Genomic DNA, 14,410 nt, shown 5'->3' on the forward strand with positions numbered 1-14,410 from the left:
CAAAACAAGTAAAGAGATGAATGACAACTACCAGATGGTTTCACTCATATGTGAAATATAAAGATCTGATTTACATGAACTTGTCAAAAAAAAAAAATCCAAACAAAACAGAAGCAAGCAAAATGTTCATAAGACTTGTGAGAACTTTCATGATTATTTTGGGAGGTTGGAGAGTGAGTATACAGAACTTTGGTGTGGGTGTGGTGTATAATCTAATAATCCTGTAACAAACTATTAATAACAAATAATAAAACTATTTAAAAATAATAAATTATCCTCTTCTGCTGGTTATTCCTGGATAAAGGGATAGGTTTTGGAACAATTATGCCTAAGTACCTATCCACAATCTCCTCAATGTCCCTCTCTGCCTGTGAGACTTGGAATGCCTCCTGCAAATTGATGCCATAGTCACCTTGTCAGATAAGTTCCAATTCATCATTCTGCAGCTTAAAATGTTTCCCAATTTGACCAAAGTTATACAGTTATAAAGTTCAGTTTCGTTTGTTGTAGATTGGAGCTTGTCAGAAAACCTGTCTCTTTAGGTAACTGGGATTAACAGTTGTCGCTATTATTTTATTTGTGGTAACTGTTTTTCTACTGGACTTTGACCCTCTGTAATAAGAGGGTCCTTATGTTTGAGACTGACTTCTCTCTCCTTGTATACCCTGCACCTTACCCTGCATATGAAGATTCTGCCTCCATGTCTACTCAAAGGGATTGAGTTGTGTTAGGATAATGACTGATGTGTTGTCTATCTGGGGCATCCTTGTGGAACAGCAGGTTAGTGGAGTTTCCAGATGTGCTGGATCTTATCTGGTCTCAGACAACAGCACAGAAGAATGGAGACTATCTCCTAATTCCCTTTCCAAGTAGGATTGCCAGAGAAAGTATTGAACACTCAATTAATTATGAATTTCAGATAAACAATGAATACTTTTTAGTATAAGCATTCCTTCAAGATTGCATGCAAGACATGCTTAAAAAAAACATGATTTGCCATTTACTCAACTTCAAATTTACTTGACATCCTGTGTTTTTATTTGCTAAACATGACCACTTTGTTTTTGAATCCATCTCCTACTCTTTGCTGCCTCCTGCACCACACTCTCCATTTTATACCTCAGACTCATAACCACAGACCTTGCCTGACTTCTATTTGCCAAACAGGCAAACCCCAAGCCTCTCCCTGACCCTTCTCACAGTTTAGCTCAATCCAACAAGAGGAGGAACTGAGAAAGGAGTAGGGCAGCAACAGCTGTAGACATATCAGGGAGCTGCAGTCCCCATCAGGACAGAGGCACCTGAAGGTGGGTTTTGCTCCTTGTAGAAATATAGGAAAGTTTTTCCCCATCTGGACCTAGGAGAAAATAGGGAGCAAGGAACAAGTCTCTTGTTAAGAGTTTCTCTTCCCATGGGCTTGTCCTTTAATCCTACCTACTTTCTAGTGGTCTTCCTCCTTGGTTACCACATATATTTTGGATCGCAAGAGTGTGTGCATGGGTGGGACATCTTTGTAGCTTAGTTTTGGAAGAGGAGAAAGCAAGATGTCAGGTATCTCTGAGTATAGGGAGTGTGAATGTTTGGAAGACTGCTTGTCTCTGCTGATCCCCCTCCTCCCCCAGGAACATTTATTGTGTATGAGGCAGTGAGCTAAACATCTCACCTATACCACTACATTCAGGCTAAACACCCTGCAAGTCAAGTACAACTAATATTCTATCTAGGCTAAACACCCTGCAAGTCAAGTACAACTAATATTCTGATCCCCCTCCTCGCCAGGAATATTTATTGTGTATGAGGCAGTGAGCTAAACATCTCACCTATACCACTACATTCAGGCTAAACACCCTGCAAGTCAAGTACAACTAATATTCTATAGATAAAAATCCAGGATAGAGAAAAGTTTACTTCCTTGTGGGACATCAGTTTGCAAGTGGTAGAGTCAGTATTTAAGTTGAGTCTCTCTGATGTGGAATCAGACTATGACCAATGTACAGCTCTGTTTTTCTTTCAGAATATACTTAGACTTCTACTAGGTTCTCAGTAACCATCTCCTGAGTGAACACGTGTGATTGAATGCATATGTGAATTTATCTAGACCAGAGGAGCTATGCTTACCTATGTAGATTCACCTGACAGTGGGCATTAGGATAATGACTAATATGTCTGTATGTTTTCAGTTCTGAAAATTCATCAGAGTACAATATGCTATTAAATATTTGAAGGCTCCTAGTTTCATTACAATATTTAGCACATTTGAGTTAAAATAAAAATGTTTTGGTTATAGACCCCAAGTTTCATAGACTTCAGTGCTCCTACTCATATTTGCATTCATTACAGTGTTTTGAGAGAACAGATTCTCAGTGTAATTCAGGATTCAGCTGACTTTCTGGGAAATTATCCTTGTGGGAGTCTCAAATCATAGCCTCTGGAAGGTCTCTGCCTTTTAAAGAACTTTACTGAAACATGTTCTGACCTTCAATTTTATGTAAAATAGCAGTAGTCAATGGTGTCTGCATAGCTCTAAGTATTCCATTGAGAAATTTAGTTTTTTGTTTGATGTTGATGTACACATTTGGTATTCATTTTTCTTGGTGTGCTTTTTTATTTTTTTTTAACACATGAATGATCTCAGTCTGTTTTTAGCAGAGCACTGCTAGAACTGGACAATGATGTAGGACTTATTAACAGAAAAACCCTAGAACTTGCTGTCCTAGCACAGAACTGCTTTCTCTTTTTAATATTTTATTAAAATAATTTATTAGTATTTATTAGGAGGAGAGAGAGAGAACAAACCAGACATCACTCTGGTACATGTGCTGCCAGGGATCAAACCCAGGACCTCATGCTTGAAAGTTCAGCACCTAGTCTACTGTGTCATCTCCAGGACCGCAATAGAATTTCTTTCTCAAGGCACAAACGACCATACCACATATTCTCTTACGTATACATACAGTAATAGGACATGACTGTGAAACACAGAGGGAATTTATTTTGACAATTTACTTTGATTTTTTTTTTATGAGAAAAAGTAAAAAATAATCACCATCTTCAGAAAAAAAAAAATCTGTGGGGACCAGGTTGGGTCCAAAACTGTGACGTGTGGTCTGATAATGGCTTAGATCAACATTCTCTAAGTACCAAGAAATGGTGTTAAAAAGTGATAGGATCAGGTTTGGGCGGTAACGCAGCGGGGTAAGAGAACATGGCGCAAAGCACAGGGACCTGCGGAAGGATCTCGGTTTGAGCCACCTGCTCCCCACAGGAAGGGGAGTCGCTTCACAAGCGGTGAAGCAGGTCAGCAGGAGTTTATCTTTCTCTCCCCCTCTGTCTTCCCTTCCTCTCTCCATTTCTCTCTGTCCTATCCAACAAGAATGACATCAATAACAACAATAACCACAACAACGATAAAACAACAAGGGCAACACAAGGGAAAAAATAGCCTCCAGGAGCTGTAGATTCATGGTGCAGGCATGGAGCCCCAGCAATAACCCTGGAGGCAAGAAAAAAAAAGTGATAGAACTTGGTGTATTGCATCAAAGTAAAAGACTCTGGAATGGGTGCGGGGGAGAGTTCAGGTCCTGGAAAAGGATGGCAGAGGACCTAGTGGGGATTGTATTGCTGTGTGGAAAACAGAAATGTTATGCATGTACGAATTATTGTATTTACTGTAAACTGTAAAACATTAATCCTCCAATAAAGAAATTTAAAAAATTAAAAAGAGAGAAAGTGATAAGACATCTGAGAGTACCTGAGAAGTCATAGGAATGTCACACACATAATTCTCATTACTACATAATGTCAGGGACTTTTGTAACAATCTTGTATTAGGTCTACATCTTCTGTAATTTTCATCTTTACTGAGATATTATCGACATATTACATAAAAGTTCATAGTGTGTACAGACAACCCCCTAGAAACACAGCACCAACCAAGTCTGAATCCTGAAGAAACTGAAAATCACAATAGACCGATTACTAGTAAGGAGACTGAACTAGTAATAAAGAATTTTCCAACAAATAAAAGACCAGAGGCTTCACTGTTTAATTCTATCAAACATTCAACATACAATTCAACAATACCAATCCTTCTTGAACCATTCCAAAAACTAGAATAGGAAGGAACAGTCCAAACTTAAGTGACAAAGCCAGCACTACATGATACCAAGACCAGACAAAGATGGATTTTTAAAAAATTTAAATCATGATATATGCTTGGACAGCATTGGTTTACTTAAGAGGAACAAAAGCTATTCAACAGTTTGTTTGGCTTTGTACGTTAACTCTTTTCAGCCACCAGGTTTCAGATGCCAGCATGATGCCGACCAGACTTCCTTGGACAGACGACCCCACCAATGTATCCTGGAGGTCTGCTTCCCCAGAGACACACTCTACTGGGGAAAGAGAGAGGCAGACTGGGAGTATGGACCGACCAGTCAACGCCCATGTTTAGCGGGGAAGCAATTACAGAAGCCAGACCTTCCACCTTCTGCAACCCACAATAATCTTGGGTCCATACCCCCAGAGGGATAAAGAATGGGAAAGCTATCATGAGAGGGGATGGGATACAGAGATCTGGTGGTGAGAATTGTGTAGAGTTGTACCCCTCCTATCCTATGGTTCTGTTAATGTCTCCTTTTTTAAATAAATAAATAAAGAGGAACAAAAGGCAAAATAGTAAATTCCGATTTGTCTCAGATAATTTTGGCCACATGATCAACATAAAATAAAACTGCTCACAGCTATAAACAAGATGTTGGGTATTATACAGAAAATCCTAACAAAGGGGACTTTTCAAAGTTAACCCAATTACCAAATAATGTGATGATAACAATAACTATCCATTATCTTCTTGAACCCTAAGACAGCAGGAACCTCACATTTCCACTATAGAGCCTATATTTCACCCAGTCCTGGAACCTTAGGTGGGACACACTTTCCTGCATGCTTCTCTAAATTCATATCAAATTATATCGCATCTGCTGATCACAACCTAATATGCAACAAGTGCCACCTCAGCATGCTTCACTACAGATTGTATCCAGAGACTTCAGGTGTGGAATGACACCCCTTCAACTTCATTACTTGGGGGATACCTTTCCTTTCATAGTATTCTCTAATTCCATTCCAGGTGGTTCACTTCCTAACAAAGTCCCAAAACCTAGATATAGACCAGGTCCCCTGAGATAGAGCATATGTTCACATGTTTCCATAAACTAGAGCAAAATATATACCTGAAAGCAAAAATACACAACTGTTGTATGCTCTCCCCCTGCCAAGAAAATTGGTTCAGTCCTGCTAGTTTCGCGGGCCCGCTTGTCCCCGCCCCAAGGAACCCCAAGAGAGTTCCAGAGTTTCAGAGTTAGAGAGTGGTTGGCGCCGCTGCGGGGGAAGGAGGCAGGAGAGTTCTGTTTGGTGATTAGTTTGTCTTAGTTTATAAATCGTTGTTCTTGAATAAAGAAATACAGCTTCCCGGCCCAGCCATATGTCTCTGGTCGTCTCTGTTACCCGCCCATGAAGCTAGCCCGGCCAGCTAGAGCCTCCGAATTTTAACAACACACAACAGTCTGCAGTGAGTATCCCCAGACACTTCATCTGCACTATTCCAGCCTTTAGGTCCATAATTGTTCAGCAATTTGTTTGGCTTTGTATGTTAACTCTTTTCAGCCACCAGGTTCCAGATGCCAGCATGATGCCGACCAGACTTCCTTGGACAGATGACCCCACCAATATGTCCTGGAGCCCCAATTCCCTGGAGACACACTCTACTGGGGAAAGAGAGAGGCAGACTGGGAGTATGGACCGACCAGTCAACGCCCATGTTCAGCGGGGAAGCAATTACAGAAGCCAGACCTTCCACCTTCTGCATCCAACAATGACCTTGGGTCCATACACCCAGAAGGATAAAGAATGGGAAAGCTATTATGGGAGGGGATGGGATATAGAGATGTGGTGGTGGGAATTGTGTGGAGTTGTACCCCTCTTATCCTATGGTTTTGTTAATGTCTCCCTTTTTATATAAATAAAATAAAAATAAAACTGCTTCAGAATAAGTCACTTAAATTCTTACTGGAGACAGCAACCTTAGTTAGCTTGTATGCAGAAACACCCACACCCACACCAAGAACTAAGCTGGTTATGTTATATCCATGTGTTCTGAGCTGATCTTCAGTCACAAAACTCTGTAAAGTAAGAATTATCATTCTTGCTGGGAAGATAGCATAATGGTTATGCAAAATAAAGCTCCAAGGCTCAGGTTCAATCCTCAGGACCACCATTTAGCCAGAGCTGAGCAGTGCTCTGATCTCTCTCTCTCTCACTAAAGTAACACAAATAAAATACTCTTTAAAAGAATTCTTATTTCCAAAAGAGGATGTCTTGATAACATGCCATAGCATACATAGATGGACATCAAAGATATTTTGTTAAGTTCAAGAAGTCTTATATGGTGTGATTCCACTCACATGAAATGTTCAGAATAAGCAAATCTATTAAGCTAGAAGGTATATTAGTGGTTGGCTAGGACTGGAGGAGTGAGTGAATAGAGAAGTGAGGAATGGGAAATGAATGTGAATGGGTACAAATTTCCTTTATGAAGGCAAGGAAAATACTCTAAGATTGATTGTGGAGATGGCTACAGAATTCTGTGGTTAAGTCAAAAGTCATGGGATTGTGCACCTAAATAGGTGAATTACAAGGTATAGGAATCATATCTCAAACAATCTATGTTTTACAACAATAACAATAATGAACACAGCAAAAATGAAAACTTAGCAAATGATTTGGGGGGGTATGGGTATTTTATCACTTGTGTTTCTAGAATTATCAACGAAGATAGCTAAGAAAAGCAGACCTGGGAGTCAGGTGGTAGCGCAGTGGGTTAAGGTGATGCAAAGCACAAGGACCAGTGTAAGGATCCCGGTTAGAACCCCTGACTCCCCACCTGCAGGGGAGTTGATTCACAAGCTGTGAAGCAGGTCTGCAGGTCTCTATCTTTCTCTTCCCCTCTCTGTCTTCCCCTCCTCTCTCCATTTCTCTCTGTCCTATCCAACAATGACAACATCAATAACAACAATAATAAAACAATAAGGGCAAAAAAGGGAATAAATAAAGAAATAAAACTTAAAAAAAAAAAGAAAAGAAAAGCAGACCTACTACTGGTTGGCCTTATTGTTATTTTCATCAGGAGACAAGGTACTCCTGATTTGGGGCACAGAGTGTGGACCTCTTTCACTGTATCCTGATAACTCCTTGTTGACACCAGGATCCACCTGGCCATTTAACTCCTTATGTACAGAGGACAGCTGAATTTGAACTTGAAAGAAATTTTAAATTAAAAAAACTGAAATGAAATAATTCTTCTACTTGGGGATGGGAGGAATTGAGATAATTAAAAATGAATTGTGGGCAGGTAAGATAGCTCACCCAGATAGTGCGCCTGCTTTGTCACGCACACAACCCACATTTGAGCCTGGTCCCCATTGCCCTAGAGAAAGCTCTGGTATTGTGGCTTTTTTTTTTTCACTCTCTTTATCAGAAAAATTTTGCTCAGAGTGATGAAGAGCTGGCAACAACAAAAATACATAAGTAAATAAAAAATGAAATGAAACTTTTTATGTCTTTGTCTTCTGTAGACAATTTACTCAGAAATCTGTGTCTAAACTCAATTAACCAAAGCTGGGCAGTAATGCAGCATGTTAAGCGCACATGGCACAAATTACAAGGATGGTGTAGGGATCCGGGTTCCAGCCATTGGCTCCCTACCTGCAGGGGGGTCAATTCCCAAGTGGTGAAGCAGGTCTGCAGGTGTTTATCTTTCTCCCCAGCTCTCTGTCTTCCTCTCCTATCTCGATTTCTCTCTGTCCTATCCAACAACAAGAACAACAAAAAGGGAAAAATGGCTGCCAGGAGCAGTGGACTCATAGTGCAGGAACCGAACCCCAGCAATAATGCTGGAGGCAATAATAATAATAATAATAATAGTAATGATAATAATAATAATTAAATAAAATAAACTTCTCAGGAGCTAGACTGACCAACATAGAGTGTCCTCTATACTGATGAATTACCAGTGATCCACAGATATGTCCGATGCTTTTTCCAACCCCCCAATGCAGTGAGAACTATCGTTGTTACTGTGGAGAGGTTATCCCACCCTCTAGCCATGGCTCAACACCCCCATCCTCAGAGTACAGATCTTCATTGCAGTATGCCTACCATGTACCCTCCTTCTCCTGATTGAGTCCCCAAGCCTCGTATAATAAGCCATGTTCTCCTCTTTTCTCCTCTGCCCCTCTCCCTCCACTTGTGGTGCCACCAGAACCCCTTGAGGACACATTTCTCCTGGGTTCTGAGACCAGCTATGGCCTTGTCAATTACCCTACCCTACCCCACCCAGCTTTTGTCTCCACTTTGAAAGTCAGAGACAGAATTCTTGGAGGCCTGACTGACCATCAAACAATGTCAAATGGTGGTCAGTTTTCTATGATGTCATATTCACATTATTGTTTATATACACAATCTCCTGTGGTTTTTTAAAATTAAATACTTTATATCACTGAGACTGAGAGATTAAATTACATTTGCCCCAAGTCACACAGTAATAACTAAAAAAGTTATGATAAAAACCCATGGTTTCAATCCCCATTCCAGTTCAGTATGGCAGAGAGGAATAACCACAATGAAATTACAGTCTGCAAAGACTTGTTGGTTGGCGTTGTAGCCTAACCACCATTTTAGACATTTTTTCCCCTAAGAGAGTGCATTTCAAATTCCAAGTGATCAATGCACAGTATTCCTAGGAACATAACTTTTTTTTTTAACCTAGGGTCTATCTCTATCTTTTCTCCACTGATGGCTTCATTTTTATTGATTCCATTGTTACACTGATCAAGACCCCAAGGGAGGATTAAAAACAAAGCCCTTGGAGTCAGGCCCACCACTTATGAGATGTACTTTCAAACAAATTACTTAGCCTCCCTGAACTTCAGTTTCTCCCCTTGTTAAATGAGGGCAACATTATCACTATAGGGTTACTGTAAGAAAATAAATTAATAATGCATGCATGTAAAGTGCCCTATTGTGGAACTTAAGGCTGAGAGAGTTTTCAGTAAATATGTATGTAATATAATTGCTTTAAATGAGGAATAAGGTTGACAACAACCTCAAATATCTCTCTACTGTTCAGAGAAGGCCCTTGTTTATTCCTTCTGTGCGAGTGGAATTATTTTATTTTATTTTTTATAATTTTTATTTATGAAAAGGAAACACTGACAAGAACCATAGGATAAGAGGGGTACAACTCCACACAATTCCCACCACCAGAACTCTGTATCCCATCCCCTCCCGATAGCTTTCCTATTCTTTATCCCGCGGGTGGAATTATTAATAGCACACTCCTACAGGTTTAAGGCGCCCCAACATATATGACAAATTATATGGTTACCACCCACAGGTGACTGGCTGGCAGGACCCAGAATTTATGACTCTGGGGGATCACAAAGCTCCTTAATCATGGGCAAATCAGACCTTTGTCAAGAGCATCTCACCAGGGAACTGAGAGCTACTGTTTGGATGCTTCCAGAAGCAGAGTCTGGGTTCCGTTAAGGGTCTGAAGCCAGGAAGAGTGCTTGCAGGGATTAGGGAGTCCAGCCAAGGGAACCAACAGTCATGCAAGTGTCTGTTCAAGCAGGAATCCTGCCAAGGAACCAGGCCATAAGGGCAGGGTGGGGGCTTGAGAGGGGACCAAGACAACAAGCCAAACAGGAGGTGTGGGGGTGCCAGGAGATAAGGTGTAAAGGACAGCAGTAAGGGAGGTCATCAAGGCACAGGAAGGGTATTGAAACTCACTCCACATGCATGGAAGGGGGTGCCCAGGCATCAGTGTCCCACAGCATCTGGCTCCATTCTTTCTCATCTTTTTTTTTTTTTTTCTGCCTCCACGGTTATTGCTGGGGCTAGGTGACTCCACTATGAATCCACTGCTCCTGGCAGCTATCTTACCCCCTCCCCAATTGTTGTTGTTGCTGCTATTGTTGTTTTGGATACGATAGGACAGAGGGAAATTGAAGGAGGGGAAGACAGAGAGGGGGAGAGAAAGATAGACAACTGCAGACCTGCTACATTGCTTGTAAAGTGACCCCCTCTGCAGGTGGGGAGCCAGGGGCTTGAACCAGGATACTTATACGCTGGTCCTTGTGCTTCACACTATGTGTGCTTAACCAGGTACACTACTGCCTGGCTTCCCTTTCTCATCTTTAACAGGACTGAGGTACTGTCTAGGGCCTATCCAGTTGCACCCTCCACATTGTCACATATGTGTCAGGGTTGATCAGTGACAATGAGGACACTGCTGGTTACGAGGACCAGAGTGTAGGCAGTATCACTTAAACCTTTGGGGCAATTATGTACTCATGTTGATTTGATATGTTTAATAAGCAAAGTCAGTAGTTTATTTCAATTTTACCTGAGTACTTAACTTTTCACAAAATAGCCTTCATAAAATACTTCTCAAAGCACAAGGACTGGTGTAAGGATCCCAGTTTGAGCCCCCAGCTCCACACCTGCAGGGGAGTCGCTCCAAAAGCGGTGAAGCAGGTCTGCAGGTGTCTATCTTTCTCTCTCCCTCTCTGTCTTCCCCTCCTCTCTCCATTTCTCTCTGTCCTATCCAACAACAATGACATCAATAACAACAATAATAACCACAACAATAAAACAACAAAGGCAACAAAAGGGAATTAAAAAATGAACAATTCATAAAATACTTCATAGGGCTGAGGAGACAGAATAATGGTTATGCAAAGGGCTTTCATGCCTTAGGCTCTGAGGTCCCAGAGTCAATCCCTGGCACCACCATAAGCCAGAGCTAAGCGATGCTCTGGTCTTTCTCTTTCTCTCTTTCTCTCTTTCTCCCTCTCCCTCTCCCTCTCTGTCTCTCATCTCTCACTAAAATAAAATAAATATTTAAAAAATACTTCTCATAAATGAGGTTAAATGACCGAAGACCCCATTACTCAAGAGATGCACTGGCAAAACAAAAGAAAGAATTGTGTGGAAGTTAGAGCCAGGTTCTCCTGCTGGTTCTGCTTCTTTCTGACTCTGAATCTTGACATAAGTCATTCCACCTGTCTGAGCTCATTTTCCTCAACAGCTGGTGAAAACAGTGATTGTCCTGAAGATTAAAAAAAAAAAGGGTACACAAGCATTACAGAGTTGGACACTGTTACAGTAGCATAACTGAAATGGTTGTTTTTGTTTTTTCTAACACAAACATTTAAGAGTTTAAAGGAAAAATCAGAAGAAAAATATTTTTTAAAAATTTTTGCTGGTTTAAATGTGATGGCAATATCTAGAGTATTACAGTTAGGACAACTTCAAATACTAAAGAAAAGTTCCGTTATGTGCTCCTTCAATGTATCAGTGGGAGTTTCTGACATTATCTCCTTGTAGAAATATACAGCATTTAGCATATCAAGCATCACAAAAGGTTTAAGTAGATACATTGCTACATAGACCCAAAGTGGAATATTAACACTAATGAAAATCCAGAGTCCTTTAAGCAGGAAGAAGAAAAAAAAAGATAATCTTTTCTTTCCAGCAAACAATCCTTATTTGACGGATCATAGTGCTGAGCTAGGTTATGTTGGTTCAGTATGTGTCCAACAGATAGAACAAACAGTATCTTTAATCAAGGCAGCATAGTGTTAGAGAAAAAAGTGTGGGCTTTGGAATCTGACAAACTCGGGCTCAGTTCCAAGCCAGCCCTCACCATTTCTCTATAAACTTAGGCATGTTATTTGTCCTCACTGAACCTCAGTGCTCTCACCTGGAAAATGAAGATGGCCATGAGGGCCGAATTAAATAGCATCTGCCAGATTCCAAGTATAGTACCTGGCACAGAAGAGGGGAGACTAGACAGAGGTCCTCATTGTCACTTTAAAAGCATCTTGACCTTTGCTTTGCATTGCCAGGAAGTTGGGGACAAAGGCCAGACAATTGCCTGTTACTACTAGTCAATGTGAGTAGTAAGACAAGACTGCTGAAAGGTTAACCCACCCCAGGCCTTGTGAATGGAAGCATAGGTCTAGAGAGAGGAGGGTATGGCAGACGGTGGTGCACCGGGTTAAATGTACATAGTATAAAGCTCAAGGACCCTCGCAAGGACCAGGGTTTGAGCCTTTGGCTCCCCACCTGCAGGGTGAGGTCCCTTCACAGGAAGTGAAACAGGTCTGCAGGTGTCTTTCTATCTTCCCCTTCCCTCTCAATTTCTCTCCATCATATCTAAAAAAAAAAAAAAATTGAAAAATGGTCACAGGTGGAGTGGATTCACAGTGCAGGCACTGAGCCCAAGTGATAACCCTGGAGGCAAGAAAGGGAGAGAGAGAGATAGAAAATGTGTGTGGGGAAGTTGGGCAGTAGCAGCGGGTTAAGTGCATGTGGCACAAAGTGCAAGCAAGGGCTGGCTTAAGGATCCCGGTTCAAGCCCCTGGCTCTCTACCTGCAGGGGAGTCGCTTCACAGGAGGTGAAGCAGGTCTGTAGGTGTCTCTCTTTCTCTCCCCCTCCCTGTCTCCCCTCCTCTCTCCATTTCTCTCTGTCCTATCCAACAATGATGACATCAACAACAACAATAATAACTACAACAATAAAACAACAAGGGCAACAAAAGGGAATAAATAAATATTAGAAAAAAGAGAAAAAGAATCCCCTGTATATTCTGCTCCTGTTAAATCACATTGTCCTAGACAGCTAGGTGTAGCTTATGGAAACCCATCTTAAAATACAGGGTATCACTGCTTCACTTGTATAGTAGCCTGGGAAAAAGCTGGGGAAGAAGGGCAGGAGCTATTATCATGGCGAAGTCAGAACTGTTTCCAAATGATTGAAGGGCTTCATGCAGAAGAGAGATAGATTCATATTCTTTGTGGCTGTAGAAAATACATCAAAACTGAGAGATAGAAATAACAGAAGTGCTGTTTGGTGTAATAGTAGGAATGAATGACTCTTAATTCTTATAAGGCTACCCTGTGAGGTCCCTTCTGAGTTAATTAACCCTTAACGGAATCCTGCATTTCTCTTATAATCATTTTAAAATTTTTATCCCTATTAAGTCATATTTTATACATCTCAAGTTCTTTGAAATGTTGGCCTAGATGAAGACATATTGAAAACCAGAGGAAACAGTATGTTAGAGCTGTTTTCCTTTTGTCAGTAAATTGTGAATACTTTTGAAGATTTTCTTTCCAGTCTAGAATTAATGATCATTAACTAGAGGTTCCAAGGATTGCATCCACATCTTTCATGGTTCCCTCTCCCTCCCCATTCATCAAAATTCAACCTGGAGTCCATAGGTCCTCTCTATTAGTGTTTCCAAAAGTTAAAGTGTTTTTTAAAAATTATTTCAAGTCTCAAAATAGTTAATATCACTTTTCTTAACCTCTCCTGCTTTTATTCTTTTCTTTCAAATTTTTCTTAAATTCAGAATATATTTGTACAGAAATGCCAACATATATACATACCAGGGACTAAAGGGCTGATTTTGATCTTTTTCCCCCTCCAAACACAGTGATGCAAATTACACTTTTTATCTCATCTCCAGCATGGAATGCTGCAGAAATGTGACTCAGTGTGCAAATAATGTTCAGTTACTCAGCGCAGGGACACTGGGGCTAAAGGAAATTTTGTCGACTCTGAGGTCCTAGCTAAGCACCCTCTTGAACTCATTTGATCAAGTGCAGCCGACCAGATGTGGACATTTGAAACATGTCAGCAGTTTCAGAAGCACACCCAATGACATTTTAATCTGAAAAATTACAAACAACCTCACTCCCACCACTAGCCCTGCCACCTCCCGAGGAATGTGCAGTGTGGTGGATCTGAAGGAGGCTTTGATAGGCAGAACAGCTTTAAAGTGCCTGGTGAGGAGAGAGTTGAACACTGGAGATTATTTTTTGATGCTTTCAAAGGCACACACTTTACTAATATATCACACCTATAGAGCACAGGTCTGTTTCCATGCATGACAACTATAGACAGCTGTCTATTTAAGTGTTCCAAAGCCCATTTACTAACAACTTCTTTTTATTTTTTATTTTTATTTTTTTTAACTTTTTTATCTTTATTTATTGGATAGAGACAGCCAGAAATCAAGAAGGAAGGGGGTGATAGAGAGGGAGAGAGACAGAGAGACACCTGCAGTCCTGCTTCACCACTTTCCCCCTGCAGGTGGGGGCGGGGGCTTGAACCCGGGTCCTTGCACACTGTAACATGTGCGCTCAACGAGGTGCAGCCCCATTATTTTTTATTTTTTTATTTTTTATTGCATAGAGACAGAGAGAAATTGAGAGAGAAGGGGGAGATAGAGAGGAAGAGAGACAGAGAGACACCTGCAGACCTGCTTCACCACCTGTGAAG

The 14,410-nt window shown here is 40.9% G+C and overlaps 1 protein-coding gene and 1 pseudogene across 1 annotated transcript in view; one reads left to right on the plus strand and one right to left on the minus strand.

Annotated features, from left to right (window-relative positions):
* LOC103121589 (large ribosomal subunit protein eL31-like) overlaps positions 1-2,841 on the plus strand; it is a 7,752-nt pseudogene extending 4,911 nt beyond the window's left edge.
* ARHGAP31 (Rho GTPase activating protein 31) overlaps positions 1-14,410 on the minus strand; it is a 143,639-nt gene that overhangs the window by 80,918 nt on the left and 48,311 nt on the right. The window lies entirely within an intron of this gene.

This window comes from Erinaceus europaeus, chromosome 9, assembly GCF_950295315.1.
Source record: "Erinaceus europaeus chromosome 9, mEriEur2.1, whole genome shotgun sequence".
NCBI classification, from domain to species: Eukaryota; Metazoa; Chordata; class Mammalia; order Eulipotyphla; family Erinaceidae; genus Erinaceus; species Erinaceus europaeus.